Source organism: Gorilla gorilla, chromosome 5 (assembly GCF_029281585.2).
Source record: "Gorilla gorilla gorilla isolate KB3781 chromosome 5, NHGRI_mGorGor1-v2.1_pri, whole genome shotgun sequence".
Taxonomy (NCBI): Eukaryota; Metazoa; Chordata; class Mammalia; order Primates; family Hominidae; genus Gorilla; species Gorilla gorilla.
Genome location: NC_073229.2, coordinates 62,575,171 through 62,596,333, shown reverse-complemented (window position 1 = coordinate 62,596,333; position 21,163 = coordinate 62,575,171). Strand labels below are relative to the sequence as shown.

Sequence of the window (21,163 nt, the reverse complement as noted above, 5' to 3'; positions counted from 1 at the left end):
GCAGGCTCAGGAAGATGCCAGGCCAGCCTCCTTCCTGAGGGAGGCACTCTCTACTGACTTGCCTTTCCCCAGTCTCGTTGGACACTTGCTCAGGAAGCTCATGACATAAGCACCCTAAGCTTCCTTTCAATTCTTTGAGCCACAAAAGGGACGCTGGATGATCTAGTCCAAACCTCTCATTCTACAGATGAGGAAACTGAGACCTAAAGAGAGGTATGGCTTGCCCAAAGTCACATAGTGAATTAGTGGCAAATCTGGGGTGCAACCAGGGCCCCTGCATGCAGAAAAGTATAGTAACATACCCACCTCCCAGCTCTGTTCAATTTTTATATTTTGCAAAAATTGCCTACTTTTTGAGACAGGGTCTCACTCTGTTGCCCAGGCTGGATTACAGTGATGCAATCATAGCTCACTGCAGCCTCGAACTCCTGGGCTCAAGCAGTCCTCCCATCTAAGAGTAGCTGCGACTACCAAACCCAGCTAATTTTTAAATTTTTTGTAGAGATGAGTCTCACTACACTGCCCAGGCTGGTCTTGAACTCCTAGCCTCAAGCCATCCTCCCACCTCAGGCCCTCCCAAAGTGTACATCTTTTGTTTTTAAATGAAGCATTATAACACAATTGAGAGTCCCTGTGTACCCTCCCCTAATTCCATTCCCCACTCCTTTTCCCCCGAGGTTACCTGAATTTGGTATTTAACATTTCCAAGTGTTTTTATACTTCTACAACATATGTATGTATACATAAAGAGTACATAGAATCATCTTGTAGGTTTTAAAACTTCATATAAACATCACTATCCTGTACAAGTCCTCCAAATGGCCATTATGTTCTTGAGATTTAAAACCATGTTGGTAAATGCAGGGCTGGTTCATTCGTTCAAACTACTCAGGTACCGTAATTTATTTATCCCTTTATTGATGGGTATTTAGTTCTGTTTCTTTCACTGTTACAAATAATGTTGCAATAAGTATTTGGGGGACACAGTTTTCCATTTTCCTATTGATGGACTCATTTTTTTCCCAGTGTGTTGCTATTTCTGTCAATGCTGCAATGCCCCTAGACACGTGGCCCAGAGTTTCTCTAGGGAATTCACGTGAGAGAAGAACTGCTGGGCTTCAGCTTTACTAGATATTGCCAATTTGCTCTCCAAAAGTGGTTGTACCAATTTACACTCCCACGCCGTTCAGTAATCTTTCCATTATGCCAAGCTGCTGCCTTATTCTGCTTTCAATTCTTTATAATTTATGAAAGGAAAATATAAAAGAGGTGCTATTACCTTATTAAAAAATCCAGCTTCCTTTCCCTGCAGAAAGGAGAGGAGAAAAGAAGGGCAATTGCATATTGGATTAGGGCCTGGCATGCATTCATCAACTTTATAGTAGCGCCGGCTTGGAATTTGGGTCTCCTGAGGGGGAGAGTGGGGCCACTGGAAACAAGAGACACTTTCACCACGGCCTTCTCCAGGAACGCAGATATAATTTACTCTAAGGTACAAAAACGTTTGCACTTACAGCCTCCCTGGTTCCAATCAGGACATGAAGGGAAAGTGCCAAGACACCAGAGAATAAGCCAGTTCTCATAAACTTTCCAGCCAAGTGCTGCAAACTCTGGAAGGTAGAATCAGGACTGGTAATGAACTTGAGTGCTCGGGCCAGGTCAGCTCTGAGCTCTTCTGAGCAATGCCTGGCAGCCCCCTCACGACTGCAGAGGGCCCTCACTCCCTCCAGCCCCTTACCGCTCTGATGCCTTGCAGCAACCTCATAGACCTGTGTCAGGTGTCTGCCCAGGTGGGGTACCTTATTCTCCTGGGTTTTAAGAGAAGGGATTCTTCTGGCTTCCTCTGAAACCCTTCTTCCCCAGTCTCAAATCATCTCTCCCTCTCCTTAGACTCTCATGGCACTGTGCTCACCACTGTGTCATACAACTTACTTAGGACTTAGTCTGCCTGCCTTGATCCAGACTTGTGAGTGGATCCCCCAAAGACTATCGTCCCCTTACAGCAGCGATTATGTCTTTGTCACCTCGGTACCCTGCCTGGTATGCACCCACTGTTCTGCTCTGGGAGGAAAAAAGGAAAAGAAAGACAAACAAAAACACCACACAACAGTTCATCAGGCCCATCTCTGAGCTCCCCACTCCTTCCCATCAATGATTTCATTCTCCTCACTCTGTGCTGTGCATATTCGCCTCCCTCCCTATCTTCCCTACCAGGCTGTGTAATCCCTGCTTGCGCCCTGAGAGCGGGGGCGTGCTGTGGGCAAGTGCTCAGTAGTTACTGCATGGCACATAGTAGGTGTGCACTGAACTGAATGGCATTGGGACTTCATTTTCAACTTCAGATTCAACCCAGTTCCTCTAATCAGCTGCAGGTATATCTTTATTGGTGAAAAGAAAATGTCAGAATTCGCTCATGAGAGTTTGGGGTGGAAGGGAAAAATAAGAGTCCTGCTGACTCCCCAGGATGAAGGCTGAAGACGGGAGAAAGCCTGAGGGGAGGAGGAAAGAGGCCCATTTTAATTGGACAGCTTTTTCCCCCCTTTTATTCTTCTTGTTTTTAAGTTCCAGTCTTGGATCCTAGAAATTACAGGCTCCTTCAGCATCGCCTCTGCGGTTGGAAAAAATGCTTATTTCACTTTTAAAACAAACAATGGAAAGTTCCTTTTAAAGGAAAAATCGTATTAGCCCAAGTCCAAAGAGATCTGCTGAGAGTCAGATCTGCTGGGATTGCCTACTGGGCAAACTGGGCCTCACAGGGGGCAGCCCCAAGACAAGGTCTGGCCGACCCCCACCCAAGGGCTCCCTTCTCAGAAGAAGAACCCACCCCTCCCCGCAGAGCAGCATGCAGAAGACCTCCCAGTGAACGCTCGCAGGAGGAAACCGCTCAGACATGAAAGGGAGGAGAATATCCTTTACCCAAATAAACAGCCAGAGGAAGATGCAGAGGGAAGCAAGTCCATCAGACAAAGCCACAAATTAAGATCACAAGAGGGCTTGGGATTCGGGCTCTGTCTTTAAAATATCTTCCAGGAAGCTGCCCCTGGGGCAACCCTGTCATCATGCTGGGCTCGAGTGGCCCTTCCAGTGGGCATCTGCACATGTGCTGAGTCACTGGTGACATAGAGTTGGCGGGAGCCTGAGAAGATGGGAATAGAGGTGAAATAGGCCATGGGTTAGGGTCAAGGATGTGGAATGGGGCCTGTGGAAAGGAGGAGATGGAGCCCTTCATAAAATCCTGGGTGGCACCAGACGACAGAAAACAGCCTGGGGCCGGAGCTAGCTCTCTGTCCTTGACAGAGCCTTCCCCACCCACAAGCAAGGCCTCAGGCCCTCCACAAAGAGGCTCACCTCTGGGACTCAAAGTGTTTCAGTTGTTACAGCAGACTCCGCTCAAGCTGTTCTCCCCATTCCTCACCGCGTCCTTTGACGCGGGTCAGCAGTGGCTGGTGTGGCACATCTTGGGATTAGACAGCCTCCCCGATCCTCCTCTACTTGGGTAGTAGAGGTAGTGTGAAGGCAGAAATTCTGATGCCACCTGAAGGCTCCCCTGGTCTTGTTTAAATGTCTCAGTGCTTGGATGTGAGGACACAGGAACCACTGGTGGGAATGGGCACAGGCACAGTCGCACTGCAAAGAAATCTGGCAATATTTAAAGAAAACCAAGTATGTGTTTCCCCAAGCTCAAGCAATCCTTTTTACACAGTTTGGTAAGGGGATATGTACAGAAATGTTTGTGTGGTATTACTTTGGTGATGGAGAGTTAAGAGAATCCCAAATGTTAACCTCTAGGGGAGTGGATAAGAAAAATGCGGGGCACGCATACCATATCAGAACTCAGGACTGCAGCTAAGAGCAATGCACGGGCCAGGACACTGTACATGCTTACCTCAGAGAGTAAGGAAGGACCGAGATGAGTGACAGCCTTCCCACTTTAGAAGTCAGAAAAAGAACCACTCAGCCCACAGAAAGAAGAAAGCAGGAAATAAAACTTAAGGTAGAAGTTAAGGAACCAGAAAATAGATAACAGAATCAACAAAGTCAAAAGCGGGTTCTTAGAAAAGGTAAACCTCGGCAAGATGAATCAAGAAAAAAAGACAGGGTGCTAAAGCGCTCCATTTTAGGAATGAAAAATGGAACATGACCCACACATCCTGTAGAGATTAACAGATAATAAGAGGATACTATGAACAACTTTATGTCTGTAAATTTAAAAATTCAGATAAAATGAAATAGATAAATTCTTAGAAAAATACAAGTTGCCAAAAGTGACTCAAGCAAAAATAAAGAACCAGGGTAATCTTATAAGTACTAAGGAAATTAAATTACTAGTTTAAAATAGCAGTAAAAAGACAACCACAGTCCAAAAGGCTTTACAGTAACTTCCATAAATCATTTAAAGAATTGATCATTCCAATACAAATAAAATAATGGAATAAGAGCAATTTATTCTCCCATCTCCAATTTACCGAGGAGACTAAAAAGAGATCAATGCAAATGACAGCATAGTACAAGCAAAAATATTACAGGACAATCTCACTCCAAACATTCTGAACAAAAGATTAGCAAACAAATATTTTATTAGAAATAAATTGTAAAACAATACATCCTGGCCAAGTTAGAATCTATTAATTATATAATTATATTAACAATTAATAAATCATTACATTAATGTTATATTAAAGGAGGAAAACCCTTATGATCATCTCATTGCTTTTTAAAGCAATGAATTCCTTATAAAGCATTAGGTAAAATTCAAAAATTGACAATGGGAAAACAAAAGCTTTTTGCAAACTAGGATCCGAAGACCTGTTCTTGAATCTGATCAAGAATATCCACACTCACGCCTGTAATCCCAGCACTTTGGGAGGCCGAGGCGGGTGGATCACGAGGTCAGGAGATCGAGACCATCCTGGCTAACACGGTGAAACCCCGTCTCTACTAAAAATACTAAAAATTAGCCGGGCGTGGTGGCGGGCGCCTGTAGTCCCAGCTACTCGGGAGGCTGAGGCAGGAGAATGGCGTGAACCCAGGAGGCGGAGCTTGCAGTGAGCCGAGATCGCGCCACTGCACTCCAGCCTGGGCGACAGAGCGAGACTCCGTCTCAAAAAAAAAAAAAAAAAAAAAAAAAAAAAAAAAAGAATATCCACAAAGAACCTGCAGCAAACGCATTCCCTGAAATCCCAGAAGCCCTCCCTTTGTGATCGCAGAAACATGGGGCTGTCCCTTCCTACTCCTGTTCAATGCTGTCCAGCCATCTCCACAGGACACACAAAGAAATGTCAGGATTGGAAAGAAACAAAATTACCATTATTTGCAGATGATTTGGTTTTCCATTTAGAAAACTCAAAATAATCTTGAGATAAATATTAGAGTTAATAAAATAGACTTTAAAAGTGATATTATAGCAAAAACCACAACTACTTTTGCACCAACCTAATACGTAAGCTGATTCCCTTTCTATATTCCAGTAAAAACAGCTGGACAATGTAATAAAACACTGCACTTAGAATAGCAACAAAAATATATCCAGAAATAAATCTACCAAAGATGTGAAAGTCCTCTACAGATAAAGTTATAAACATGTATTAAGAGATACAAAAAAGACCTAATTAAGATGACTGTACTTAGATAGGAAGACTCTAGATCCTGCAATTGTCAATATTCTCCTCAGTTGACGCACAGTCAATGCAAGTGCAAGCAAAATCTCATTACGTGTGTGTATATGACAGTGGTGGCAGGGGGACAGCAACTAAACAAGGTGGTTCTAAAAATTTATATGGAAGAACAAAAGTCAAAAATAACTTAAAGATGAAAAACAAAATGGAGGGACTTGTCCTACCAAATATCAAAACTTTCAATAAAGCTATGAAAATGAAGACAGTGAGGTATTAGCACAAGAAGAGGCGAAGAGACCTGTGGAAGAGAATAATCAACTAGGACCAAACCCAATACAAAACAGGCATTGCAGGGTGGACTGATCAATATAACTAAGACAATGTGTTATCTATGTGAGATAAAAATAAACTTAGAGCCTTACCTCACACTCTACATTAAAAAAAAACACCAACTTTGGGTGGGTTAAAAACTTGTGAAAGGCAAAAGTTTACATCTTTCAGAAGACAATGGGAGAGGCTATCTCTATGATCTCAGAGCCAGGAAGGAATTATTTAACAAGACAGGTAAATGCAAACTATATAGGATCATACTGACAAACTTGACTATATTAAAATTAAGTTTAACTTAAAGAGCTGATATCATGCAACAGTAAGAAGCAATGAGCTAAATGAACATATAATCACATGGATAGTCCTCAAAACACAGCGCCGAGTAAAAAAATATGAAGCAGAACAAAAATTATAGCATATTTCTGTTTATGCAAATTAAAAACATATATACACAAAACAGTACATATTTTACAAAGATACAAACAAATTTAAGGGTATTCAAATCATTCCAATGCATTAGGGTGAATATTCAGAATAAATAAGAATGTGAGTCAGAGAGAAGGGGGAAATGGAATAAAACGCAACAAGAGAAGGGCTTGCCCAGGCTAGTGAAGACAGTGTACTATCAACTAGGGATACAATTACCTCTACTCTGCTCCTCAAGTTCAACAGAAAAAACAAAACAAGCAAATAAAACAAACAAAGATTGCCAATGTTACCTCAACCATGAATATCTCAACTTTGGATTTAAGGCTGTTTCATTCTTTTTTTTCCTGATATCCATGACGATTTCACGAAATGCCCCAAAATTCCATTAGGAAGTAAACATGTCTTGAACAAGCACCACTTTATAATTATTAGGTGTTTTAGGTTGAGTTTCTTAGAAGCAGAACCTGAGGCAAGAATTCTGTGTATAAATGTTTTATTGAGGGAGTGAAGAAAGCAGGATAGGACAAGGGAAGAAGATAGGCAAAGAAATGGGTTCAGAGGAAGTCTACTCTGTCTGATCCCGTGGGGAGCTCTGAAGTATGAATTACCACCTAAAATGTATGCCACTTACACAAAAGGATACTAGCCTCTTATATCCCACTATCAGTCAGGGGTACAACAGTCACACTTAGGGGCACTTGTAAGTGACATGAGTCTGAGTAGGAGGGCATCTTTGAGGCAGGCTATCCCAGTCTACCCTCTAGCCTTCCAAAATTCACTTCCCTCCCACATGCAAAATACACTTCCCCCTTTCCAAGTTTCCCAAAAGTCTCATACCATTATGGCTTCAGATCAAAGTTCAGAATCCCTTCATCTAAATGAGGTCTAGGTGCTCATGGGGTTCCTTTGAGGGTAGTTCCTTAAGCAAGCTCCTTGAATACACTACTTTTGATTTTAAAACCTTCAAACTAGACAGACAAGTTATCCCTTCCTCCCCCAACACTTGATGTTGGAACATGGATAGGATAATTTCTACAGGAATTCCTGTTCAAAAGCAGGGGAAATGGGAGGTACAAAGGAGTCACTGGCCCATAGCAATTCTGAAATCTCATGGGGGCAAATTCCCTGATTAGGAATCAGTCTTACTTCTGATTGAGTCAAAAGCCAGAGAACAATTCTTCTTGGATTTTGACTCTAACATCCAGGCTCTTAGTTCCAGCCCCTGTGCTCTTGATTTCCCCTTGTGAGTCATTCTTTTTTTCTTTATTTTTGTTTTTTGTCTCACGCTGATTCCTGCCAGAATTTTGTGGTCCAAAGGCCTTTATTTATTTTGTACTAATTCTGTCCCTTTCAGTACGAGCCGGATATGTTTTTGTGATTATTATCTAAAAACTTGTAGCTTTCCTATGAATGTCATTGGGGGTTTTCTCCATTAGACAAAAGCCACATACATATATATCTCTTTGAGATAAGCCCTTCTCTACCCTGGGCTTCTACTGCAATCAGTTAGCTTTACTCTTAAGCTTCTTAGAAACTTTAGCAAAAGGTGCTAAACACTTTAGCACCTTTTGTCTATCTGAATGGTACTCTAAGGCATCCCTTAGATCTTTTCTGAAATCTTAATAAAGAATTTTACAGCCACAGCCTCAGCTTTATTTTTGGACCATGTTTTCCCAGCAGTGCCCTTGATTTGATCTTTAGTTAAAAGATATTTCTTAATTTTTAGCATCATTTGGCATCTAGAGATGTTAGGAAGTGTCTAAATCACAAGTCCTTACTCCTCTTAGCTTATCTCCCTCCTGTCGCATTTTAGTAGAAGCATCATGAACCAGGTGAAACTTCTAACACTCTGGCTGGAAATATCCTTACTAGATCACACAGTTCATTAGGTGCATTTTCAATTTCCACATGACTCTAGGTGACACTTTTGCTACCCTTTCTGCCACTAGGTATTCAGGATTTCCCTTTATCCAGCTTCCAGTAACATGTTCCTTTGTTCCTGTTAGGGCCTATCAGCAGCCTTCTCATCCAGACTGTTCAAGGCATTTCAGGCTTTCAGCAGCACTCTCTTTAATGTCCTTCCAGCTTCCATTTACCTCCTGGTTCCAAAGCCACTTCTACTTCTGTAGGTATTTGTTATGGCAACCCCCTCTTGCAGATACCAAAAACCTGTATTCTTGATTGTCATGTAACAAATTACCCCCAAAACATTTATTATGACACAGTATCTGTGGTTCAGAAATTCAGGGGCAGTTTAGCTGAGAGGTTCTTACTTGGGGCCTCTCATGTAGCTATAGTCAGAATGTTGGCAGGAGCCGAAGTCACTAAAAGGCTTGACTGAAGCTGGATGGCTCCCACACATGGGAGTTAGCAGGAGGCTCAGTTCCTCACCAAATGGCCCTCTCTACAGGCTATTTGAGTGTCATGACAACATGACATCTAACTTCCCCAAGAGCAAGTAATACAAGAGAAAGACTAACTTTATGTTTTAACAAGAATCACTCCGGTTGCTGTGTGGAGAATAGACTGCAGGAGGGCAAGGATAGAAATGGAGAACTTACTAAGAAGCTAATAAGATGATGTAGGCAAGAAATGATGGTGGCTTGAACAAGAGAGGAGCAATGGAGATGGTAAGATCCTGAATATATGTTGATATTTTGAAGGCAGAGCTGGCAAGATGTACTGCTAGATTGTAGATGGAGTCTGAGAGAAGGACCACGGAGATCAACCAGGTTTTGACCTGAGCGAACTGGAGGAATGAGATCACCATTCACTGAGGCGGCCACCCTCCATATGATTTAGGAACCTTTATTATCTATATTTCAGAGGTGAGGAAAGTGAAATTTTGAGTGCTTAAGTAACTTGCCAAAGGTATCCCAGATGGTAAGTGACATAGCTGGTTCTTAGTGATGTAGTGTACTGGTTATTAACTACTGTACACTACTGTCTACTGAGCCAGGAATATTACTAGATGGATCACTTGCCAACATACTTTGTTAAAGCAACTGGCAGATGTCTGTGTGCTTCCAGATGACTTGCTCAGCAGTAGGGGCAGGGCATCAAGGGAATACACATCCCTACATTCACATGTGTGTGGCCACAGTGCTCACTGCCCATGCCACCCTGGCCAGGGTCTGGTGCTGAATGTGAGCCATGCTAATGTGGAAGCTTCCAAACATGCACTCCGCACTCCAGAGAGAAGGCAAGGTCAGGGGAATCTTGCCCCCCACATGCCACCAGGCTGCCTGCTTTCCAGCCAGTAACTGTTGGTACTTTAGGAATTCACTGCTAGGGTCAGCTCTTTAGTGCAAACCTGCTACGGGCTCTTTGTTAGATGATGCCAAGGGCAGGAGCCTGAAACATTAAGCCAGGGTCCCTGGGACATTCATTTCTGCAGTTATCCATATGTGGACTGACAAGGGAGGCAGCATTTAGCATTGTTTGCAGTCTGGATTCCTTCATGAGCAATTGGATTTTCTATTTCTTCTCTAATTCAGTTTCTACCCTCACTGACTAAGCTACATCCCAATTCCTGATGAGGACTAGGAATTCCAAGTGGCTGCCCTGGGACAGAAGGGATCCTGTTTCCAGGCTGGTCCCCGTTAGCCCTGCCCTTGCTTGAGAAACCCTTTACAGTCTTGCGGAGTGAGAATCTTTTCCTTTTTCCCTTTCTTTTCCTTTTCCCTCTCTATAGGAGAGTATATAATGGCTGCTTTATATACCTAGTAAAATTTTTGGATAAGTCCTCCCAAAAACAATGTTTCTTTGATGTTGTATTAAAGAAAAAAATACACTTTAAGGGGGGAAAGCAAAGCACATTTCTGTGTTTTCATGCAGGGCCTAATTAGGGAGAATTTCTGGGAGGTGAACCTGGAAGTAGGGGGCCTCGGTGTCTCCTGCTGATCTCAGAAGGGGTCTGGGGTGTCACCACTTTTTAATTTTAAATAGAAAAACACAGACAGAGACCCAATCTCTAAAGGGAATAGATTCTAAGTGGGGACTGCAGAACTTTGGGATACTGAGACACAAAGAGTTTGAGGGAAAATGTCCAGCCTCACTTAGAAAAATGTAAACTAAAACAAGTCACCATTTGTCACCTATCAAATCAGCAAGGAGGTTTTAAAAGATACATCTGACACCAGTGAGATTGTAGAATGACAGCTGTTCCCATGCAGGTGAAAGAATAAACTGTTATAAACTCTTGGTAGGCAGTTTGGCAGTTTGTTTCAAAAGCCCTTAAATCAGACCAACCCTTTGAACCACCAATCCCTAAACTACAGGTTTGCCATAAAGAAATATTGCTAGATATGCACAGGGCTTTGGGTAAAACAATGCTTGTGGCAGCTTTGCTTATTTGAGAAAACACTTAGAAACAATGATAGGAAATGGGTTAATAAATCATTATGCCTCCAAATGCTGACATTAAAATGTGTTGTAGGAGAATATGTTGTGATGTAGGAAAATAAGCATCTTTTATTGTCAAGTGAGAAAGATGTGATAAATGGAGATATATATATATATGTATAAAATCAACAGCAGCATAGCAAAATGACTAAGAGCTCAAACTCAACATTCAGATAACCTGGGCAACTTAACTAATTCTCTCAAAGTCTTAGCTCTTCGGCTATGAAATGGGGATGAAAGGCCCTTCCTTCTTCATGTAGTTATGAGGGCTCAATGTGAAGCCCATGGCACAGTATCTCCACCTGGTGAGTACTTAACAAACAGTAGCAGAGATGTCTCTCTACCAAAAAGTAACAAGTGGAATCTCTGGGATATCAGTTGATAGGTTACTTTTCTCAGTTGTCTTATTGGTGATTTTCTGTGTTTTCTATTATTTTGTGCAGGAAATATGTCGTACTTCTGCAACCTGAACATCAAATAAACCCTTATAAATAAAAATGAACTCTAGGCTCAGAGCGGCAGCAAGAGGTGAATCCCGCAAATGCCTGAGTGTCTCGCCACAGAGACCATGAGGGTGCCGGGAGCCCCTGGTGGATCAGAGGTACGCCTTCAGCAGGCCTCAGGTCTGTCCTGCCCCTGGCCCAACTGGGACCATGGCTTTAGTCAGCACTGGGAAGGGAGGGCACCTCCTCTCAGGTGCTGTTCTCATCCCGGGGTGCCTGGCTCAGGCCCCTCCATGCTGCATTCAGTCAGTGCAGGAACTCTTCCCGTGGGCCTATCACAATAAGGTGGAGATGGTTAGTGCCTGCCTGAGCCAGAAGGTCCCCACCATGCAAGGACCTCCATATTCCTTCACCCTAGTGGGCTTACCTGCCTGGAATGCTACTCTCCCTCATTGTCCCTCCCCGCTTCCCTGATCCTTCTCAGCCTTCCCGGCCCAGCTCAAGCCCCACCTCCGTCAAGAAGGCCTCTTGGGCTGCCATAGCCTCCACAGTCTCTTCCTCCCCTGAATGCTTTTCACCCCTGCTGGGCTCACCAAGCACAACCCCATGCTTTCCTTGGGAGATGAGACACTACAGCTCCTCAGCTCTCATCCCAATCAATCAGACTCACTCCAGGCTTACCACGTGTGTGCCCTGCACATGTTACCTGACCTCTCTGGGCCTCCGTTTCTCATTTATAAAATGGGGATAACTGCACTGCTTTGCCAGCTTGTTGTAGACACTAGAAATAAAACATGAAAGGCAGGTACCACTCAACAGTCATCATTCAATAAATGGTAACTGTTATTAAAAGCTAAACATTGCTTTTCTTTTGCAAATCACCCTCCCTGTCAATAGAAGAACTAGCAGGCTGTGAACAGAGGCCTGAGGAGCTCAGCATGAGTGAAGCATGTGATCTCGGGCACACTGACCTCTGGGAGGTTGGAGAACTTTTCTGCTTCCTTCTTCATTCACAGCTGAGAGGACAGGAGTTTTCCCCAACGTGTTCTATGATTTAATCATGTATGTGGGTTTCTGTTCCCTTTTTGGAAAGTGTGTTTTATATCCAATGTCACACACCCTGAATTTGTCTAAAACTCTCCAGTACTTTCCAGGTTTTGCAAACACTGCCCTGTGACAGAATGTCCTACCTTGGATGAGCCACTTGGGGAAGTGGCGACAGCAGAAATCACCTGTATTTCAAGCACAAATAAGGATCCAGCATGTCTCTTGAAGGGCTCACCAAGGAGACTACAGGTGTGGAAATAACAATCGAAGCCAGAGTGGAGGCAGCCAGGCCACTCCAGGGCAAGGCAGGCATGGGTGGCTTCCAAGGCCAGGGCCTGAGCTACACAAGGAGTATAGGCTTGAGCTAAGAGTGTGTGCTGTGAAGGTCACAGGTGGCCTAATGATCTCCCAAGCTGGGCATTGCCATGTCTAAGACTCTCCCGATGGAGCTTCATTCTTCTGAGTTGAGCTCTGCTGCCTCTTTAAGCATGGCCATACTCTGGATAGGATTAATTACTCAGCTTACTTGTGCCTATTTGCACTAAGATGTTGCTGAAAAAGCCAACAACCCAAATGAAAAATAGCCAATGGATACAGTGAGTTAACAGAAAATGTACATACATTGCCCTTAAACTTATAAAAAAATCGGTCAATGTCACTCATAAGAATGCATGTTAAAACTCCATTGAGATACCATTTCTCACCTATTAGGTTGGCAAAAATCCAAATGTTTGACAAATACACCTAGAGATGTGCTAGTTTTTGTTACTGACTCTCAGCTCCAAACCCACCCCTCTCACTTCTGCTTTGCAATGCTGGGGCTGGACCTCTGCAAACCCCTTCTCTAGTTTGACAGCTGTTGACCTCTTAGGCTCTGCCAAGAGGGGGCACTAGATGGAGACTGCAAGGTTGGAGGGGGCAGAAGTTAACTCCTTCCTTCCTATTTTGCAACCTGTCGGCCTCCTGTTTGGTTACTGTTCTTGAGAAGATTGCCCAGCCCCTTCACTGATAAAACTGGTAAAACTGGTGAAAGCACAAAATAGTATATAACCTTTATGTAGAGAAATTTCACAATATCTAATAAATTACAAATTCAATCACCATCTAGCTCAGTAACCAATCCCTCTTCATTCTAAATGTTCAAGATCACCTATTGCAGCATTATTTGAAACAGCAAAAAGTGTCCATATATAGGGGACTGGCCAAATCAACTATGGTATGTCTGTACAATGGGTACTCTGCAGCAGAATAAAAGAGAAAAACTTACATTGTTAACTAAAAAAACCAAAGTATATAACCATGAATGTGGTGTTCAGCTTTTATATAACAAACAGCATAAAATTAGAAAATATATTTGCTTATAGTTACATATACAAATGTTGGAAGGATACACAAGAAACTAATAAGAGCAGACATCTAGATGGCTAGGTGTGGGGTGCTGGGAGACAATTTTCTGCATGTCTTCTGAGCAGAGACCCTGACAGCATATGTTGTAGATTATTTTTCCAAGGATGTGTGTACAAAAACAGGCTTAGAAGATATAGTGTCTCTCTCCAGAGCAGAAAAGAGATTTGTTTGCTGTCTGGTAAAAGTAAAATAATGTCTTTCTCCAGGGCAAATATTGGGTAGGTATGTTCTCAGCCCAATATAAAACATTAGGGTTTCCTAATCTCGGGATTCCTGAATTATGATGCAAACCTACTGCATGCATGGCACCCACCTTGGCCACTCCACATGCCTGCCCTGAGGGACACAAGGAACTGGTATGAATATCAAATGCATGCTGTCTGTTGTGCCATGAGTAATGAAGTCCTTTGTTTCTTACCTAATTCTTACATCTTCTGCCTGTATAACAGTGGTGGCTTATATGTTACCTTGCAAGCAGGGTAAAATCAAACCGTTCACAGTTCTAGATGGGGGGAGGAGGGAATTAGGTGGCTAGAGATGGAGCAGGACAAGACTTCTTACTGTGTATCTTTTCATATTATCATGAGTTTTGAAGTACACAATTATATTACCTCTTTAATCATAAATAACATTTAGTTTGAAATTAAAATGTTACTCTTATAAGTAGGCCACAAAATTTTAGAGTGCTGGGCCTGGCAAGAACATAGGAGGATGCTGAGTATGACCTTGGACTCTTACAGAGGAGAGGGCCAAGACTGAGGGACATGGCATGACCTACACAGCTACTTACCAGAGGATCCTGGATGAACCCTGACCTCCTGACTGCCAGTTCTTTATAGTGCCCAGGCTGGATCAGGGAGATATAGGTGAGACAAGGATGTTGAAAACAGAGGTAGAGATTATGATTTTGACCTCACAATTTAGCCTAGAACCAGCCCCGCCTGAAATTAAGTAGTCAGGCTGTCCGGGGAACTCTTAACCTTCATTTCTTACAGTAACATCTACTGCAGAATATGCTATTTAGTAAACTGTCTCAAATTATGTTTGGGAGCAAACAAAACATTTTAAAAGGCATGCTGATATGCTAATTTAACCTAAACCACTCTCCCTATTACAAGCAACTGTGGAGAGAAGGCAGGTTTGAGGCTCTCTTAGACTCACTCCACATTCCTAATAAGTCAGTGGCAGCATAAAGTAGACAAGAGAAATGTGGGGTACAGGAGTTTTGGTGGGCTTTTGTAGAAAGATGATCAGAGGCCAAAAATGTGGTACATCTATTCAGGAATCATAAATCATATCTGACCCTTCAAAGGTAGGGCGGCTATAAGTTTTTAATAAAGGTTTCTCAAATGAATAGAGAAGTATGTATTGCCATCACTCAGGCAAATTTCTAGAATCAATATTATCAGGCTGCTAATACTTGAGAACCAGAGAAGGATCACACGATTGTTCCTACTGCTGTGGAGCTTGATATGGTGTGGAGAAAGGGTGGAGGATGGGCCCTGAGAAAGTGCTTCTTCAATCAAACTAGCTCCACCTGATTCCTTCCTTTCATCCATCTGTCCACTTGTCCATCCATCCATCCATTTATCCATCCATCTACCCATTCATCCATCCATCCACTCACTCAGCCACACAACTCTCCATCCGTCCATCCATCCATCCATCCATCCATCCATCCATCAACCCACCCCCCCCAACCAATCCCTGTCCTATAAGATCTTTGAGAGTATTGAGCTTTTAGGGGAAATATACAGAGATTATTGGAATACAGTTAGAAAAGTGCCAGAGTGCCAATATCTGTCGCAGATACGCATGAGGTGGAAGGGTAATGTTGCTTGTCTATTGGCCTGGTCTGTCTCCCTTAAACAGTGAGCACCTTAAAGGCAGTGAACTGCACTTTATTAATTTCTGCATTTTTGGGGCTCAAGACAGCACACATTAAGTAAACATTTGTTGAATGAAAGAATTAATGTGTGTTAGAGAGTATCAGTCAGAATGAACTAGATTATGCTCTGGTTACCAAAACCTCACTGGCTTAGAATGATTAACAAAAGGTTGATTTCTTGCTCATGAAACACGTCTTTCAATTGGCTGGGAGCTCTAAATTATCAACACACTGGAATTGGTCTGACGGAGTCGTCACCATCTGAAACAGTGTCTATCATCACAGCAAAGGGAGAGACAGAAATGGCAAATTGTTCACTGCTCAAAGGCGACCCATATCAACCCCATTAACATTTCATTGACCAAAGCAAGTGCTTCCTCCCTTAGGAAGACAATCTGTAAGTCTGTGCAGACCTCTGGTGGAGGTCCCAGATCCCTGGGCAATGCACAATATTCTCATCATCAGGTCTACATTGGATGTGTGTTTTTTCCTGATATGAATGCCTATGACAAGTTATCTGCCCCATACCCACAATGTACAAATGTGGTGTAGGGGCAGAATGACACTCCAGTCCTAAAAGGGGAATGGAGAATTTAGCAGACAACAAACACCCGCCCTGCCCACGTTGAGGGCACCTATCATTGGATGGGGATTGTTTCTTGATTAGGCCTTCATTTCCAGCTCTGAAAGAAGCTCCCATTGTCCACTGCCCTCTGAGATCTCTGGATCAGCCCTCTGGAATATTCTTTCTCTTTGGCCAAGTCAGAAGTGAGCTCTGGAGACTGTGTCCCCCTTGGAGGCTGAGCAGCTTTCTCAGAGAAGCCACTGTCTGATACAGTAGTGGTTCCCACAGCATAAGGAAACCTCCAGCACGGAAAATCACACACTAGCTCTGAATGCTTCCACCCAGAAGTGACACATACCACTGTGGTTCACACAGCATGTCACATGGCCAAGCTTGGCTCCAAGGGGCAGGGAAATGTAATACTTCCATGTGCCTGGAAGGAGAATTGGAAGTACTAGGTAAATGACATTTGCAGTGAGTGAATTTCCTCTGGCACTGGAACTCAGACTGTCATAGCCCAATGGGTTCTTTCTTCCTGCTGCCCAGAAAAGACAATGCACTAGGAACAGCAGGTACTGCAGCAAAGAAAGAGCTTAATAATTGCAGGGCCAGGCAAATGAAAGGATGATAGAGACGATGTTATTTCTCAAATCTGCCTCCCTGATAATTCAGAAGCTAGACCTCAAACTATGAAATTATTACAAGAAAACATTGGGGAAAATCTTCAGGACATTAGTCTGAGCAAGAATTTCTTGAGCAATACCCCAAAAGCACAGGCAACCAAAGCAAAAATGGACAAATGTGACGATATCAAGTTAAAAAGCTTCTGCACAGCAAATGATACAATCAACAAAGTGAAGAGACAACCCATAGAGTAGGAGAAAATATGTGCAAACTACCCATCTGACAAGGGATGAATAACCAGAATATATAAGGAGCTCAACTTTACAAGAAAAAAAAATCTAATCATCCAATCAAAAAAATGGGCAAAAGATTTGAACAGACATTTCTCAAAAGAAGACATACAAATGGCAAACAGGCATATCATATTAGTCCATTTTCACACTGCCATAAAGAAATACCCAAGACGGACTGGGTAATTTATAAAGGAAAGAGGTTTAATTGACTCACAATTGCACATGGCTGAGGAGGCCTCAGGAAACTCACAATCATGGCAGAAGGTGAAGGGGAAGCAAGCACCTTCTTCACAAGGCAGCAGGAGAGAGAACATGTGAAGGAAGAACTGTGAAACATTTATAAAACCATCAGATCTCAAGAGAACTCATTATCATGAGAACAGCATGGGGGGAACCACTCTCATGATCCAATCACCTCCCTCCCTCGACTTGTGGGGATTACAGGTCCCTCCCTCAACACGTAGGGATTACCATTCGAGATGAGATTTGGGTGGAGACACAGAGCCAAACCATGTCACATATGAAAATGTGCTTGACTTCATTGATCATTAGAGAAATGCAAATCAAAACTATAATGAGATATCATTTCATTCCAGTTAAAATGGCATATATCTAAAAGATAGGCAATAACAAATGTTGAGGATGTAGAGAAAAGGGAACCTTTGTATACTTTTGGTGGGAATGCAAATGAGTACATCCACTATGAAGAACAGTTTGGAGGTTCCTTAAAAAACTAAAAATTGAGCTACCATCTGATCCAGCAATCCCACTGCTGGGTATATACCAAAAAGAAAAGAAATCAGTATATCAAAGAGATATCTGCACTTCTATGTTTGCTGCAGCACTGTTTACGATAGCTAACATCTGGAAGCAACCTAAGTGTCCATCAAGAGATGAATGGATAAAGAAAATGTGGGACAGATACACAATGGAGTACTATTCAGTCATAAAAGAGAATGAGATCCTGTCATTTGCAACAACATGGATAGAACTGGAGATCATTATCTTAAGCGAAATAAGCCAGGCATAGAAAGATAAACGTCGCATGTTCTCACTTATTTGTGGGATCTAAAAATCAAAACAATTGAACTCATGGGCAGAGAGAGTAGAAGGTTAGTTACCAGAGGCTGGGAAGAATAGTGTGGAACTGGGGAGGAGTGGGGATGGTTAATGGGCATTAAAAAATGGAAAGGATGAATAAGAACTACTTTGTGCTATTTGACAGCACAACAGGGTGACTATAGTCAATAATAACCTAACCGTACATTTTAAAATAATTTAAAGAGTGCAACTAGATTGTTTGTAACTCGAAGGATAAATGCTTGAGGGAATGATTACCCTATTCTCCATGATGTGCTTATTTCACATTGCATGCCTGTATCAAAACATCTCATGTACCCCTTAAATATATAGACCTACTATATACCATGAAATTTTTTAAATGAAAAAATGTAAATAAATAAATAAATCCAGAGGCTAGGGTTTTTAAGAGTACTTTGGTGAGCAGGATACTGGAGAAATGAAACAATTGATTGGCTTAGGATGAAATCACAGGGGTGTCTAAACTGTCTTCATGCAGCTGAGTCAGTTCTTGGTGGCAGCGTGTAGGGAGGAGGGTCTCAGGACCAGGTGGCATCTTTTGGTTTACCAAAATGCTAAATCTGAAAAAATATCTCAAAGATCAGTTCTTTAGGTTTCACAATAGTGATGTCATGTATAGGAGTAGTTGGGGAAGTTATAAATCTTGCAATCTTTGATTATGTGATGGTGGGGTAGTAAGCAATTTATAGAAAAGCAAACTAAGCAATGGCAGGTTACTATTTATGCTGATTCCTTAACAAAGTTCAAGCCTCCACCATAGTTCTAGCCTTGTCATATGAATGTAGCTTCAATCTCTGGACAAGGAGAGGATCAGTTTTCCTTGCTTCAAACTTTACCTATGAACTAAAGTCCTCTCATAGTTATCTTGGCCTCAACACTAGAATAAGCAAAAAAACAAAAACAAAACAATAATTTAGCCTGTAAGGTTAGAAGTAACCTCTAACCTCAGTCAGTCATGTTAGATTTCCCTCATTACTTATAATTTTGCAAAGGCAGTTTCAAGACCAGCTTCCAAAAAATGGCATTTGCTTACCTTAAAGAAGGTGCAGAGAAGGGTAGCTTCAATCAAGGTGAAGCAGAGAAGGCAAAAGGAAGCCTGAATATGAGGCTGTTCCCTCAGGCTGCAAGATGAGGCTGTAAAGGAAAGGGGCTGAGACTTAAAGCTGGGAAGGGTGCCCTCCAGAAGAGGACACCCAGGACTTGCGTCCCCATCCCCCTGACCCCCAAGTCTAAGATGAAAGATTCTGCTGGGTGAGGCTGCAGAGTTGAGTTCTGGCAAATAAAAGGAAGGCTGATCTCCCAGGTGGGAAAGTATGGAGCGTGTACTCCCAGCTGGGGTGCTCATGGATGACCTGCATCATTTCTTTAGTAACATAAAGGAGGCCTGTGAATCAGGAAGCTACAGATGTTCCAAAATGTCCCTAACCTCTTGAGGGTGATGTCACCACAGCTCCCAGACATGTTCCTCCTTACTTGGGCCCTGGCCCTGACAGAGGGGGACCTGGGGCTGACCTGGATGGCAATTGTGGAAATAAATGGAATTTATTAAAACTCTCTATTATAGGCTGTTCTTAAAGAAATCAAACACTAGCTTTAAAGAAATGTAGTTTTATTTTTTTTCTACGGACAAACAGTATAACCTGAAACAAGCTATTGGCAAGTAGGGGCTTTAGAGCTTCCTTTGGTGCCACAAAGAAGAATGAAGTGGAATTAGCACATCAATTGGTTACAGGTGAAAAATGGGTCTAAAGTATTTAAAAGCTATTTGTTCTCCTAAGGCAGTTAAGCATTCCCCTCCTCCCTGCCTTCCTTTTTTTTCCCCCCTTCTGAGCTCTTCCTGCAGTTAGTAAAGAGGGCAAGCTCTGGCCTGGCCTCTGGCCCAATTATTGCCACTTCCCTGCCTGTGGATTCTCCTCAGCAGAGGTTTTGCCTGCTAATAAGTATCATTTTCTCTAGGCTGGCTTTTACACTTGCCCAGAACTGTCTGAAATTGTAGGCTGCTTCTGTAATCAGCAGCAAAGACAGATGTCTGAGGCTTCTGGTCTTGACTTTTTTTAATTTAAGTTTTCCTACTTATTTGTAAAATTTTATTATATATTAAGGATATTAAACGTACAGGTTTGTTACAGAGGTATACACGTGCCACGGTGGTTTGCTGCACCTATCAACCCGTCTCCTGCATTAGGTATTTCTCCTAATGCTATCCCTCCCCTAGCTCCCCACCCCTTGACAGTCCCCAGTGTGTGATATTCCCTTCCCTGTGTCCATGTGTTCTCATTGTTCAACTCCCACTTATGAGTGAGAATATGCAGTGTTTGGTTTTCTGTTCTTGTGTTAGTTTGCTGAGAATGATGGTTTCCAGCTTCATCCATGTCCCTACAAAGGACATGAACTCATCCTTTTTTATGGTTGCACAGTATTCCATGGTGTAGATGTGCCACATTTTCTTTATCCAGCCTATCATTGATGGGCATTTGGGTTGGTTCCAAGTCTTTGCTACTGTGAACAGTGCTGCAATAAACATACGTGTGCATGTGTCTTTATAGCAGAATAATTTATAATCCTTTGGGTATATACCCAGTAATGGGATTGCTGGGTCAAATGGTATTTCTGGTTCTAGATCCTTGAGGAATTGCCACACTGTCTTCCACGATGGTTGAACTAATGTATACTCCCACCAACATTGTAAAAGGGTTCCTATTTCTCCACATCCTCTTCAGCATCTATTGTTTCCTGACTTTGTAATGATCGCCATTCTAACTGGCATGAGATGGTACCTCATTGTGGTTTTGATTTCCATTTCTCTAATGAACAGTGATGATGAGCTTTTTTTCATGAGTTTGTTGGCCACAAAAATGTCTTTTTTTCAGAAGCAACTGTTCATATCCTTCACCCACTTGTTGATGGGGTTGTTTTTTTCTTGTAAATTTAAGTTCTTTTTAGATTCTGGATATTAGCCCTTTGTCAGATGGATAGATTTCAAAAATTTTCTCCCATTCTGTAGGTTGCCTGTTCAC

General features: G+C 42.5%; 1 long non-coding RNA gene across 1 annotated transcript in view; it reads right to left on the bottom strand.

Moving 5' to 3' along the window:
- The window catches only part of LOC109027389 (uncharacterized), a 105,031-nt gene that overhangs the window by 40,971 nt on the left and 42,897 nt on the right, over window positions 1-21,163 (bottom strand). The window contains exon 2 of the long non-coding RNA XR_002006583.3: window positions 19,180-19,280. This is a non-coding gene — a long non-coding RNA (uncharacterized lncRNA). The remainder of the gene's footprint in view (window positions 1-19,179; window positions 19,281-21,163) is intronic.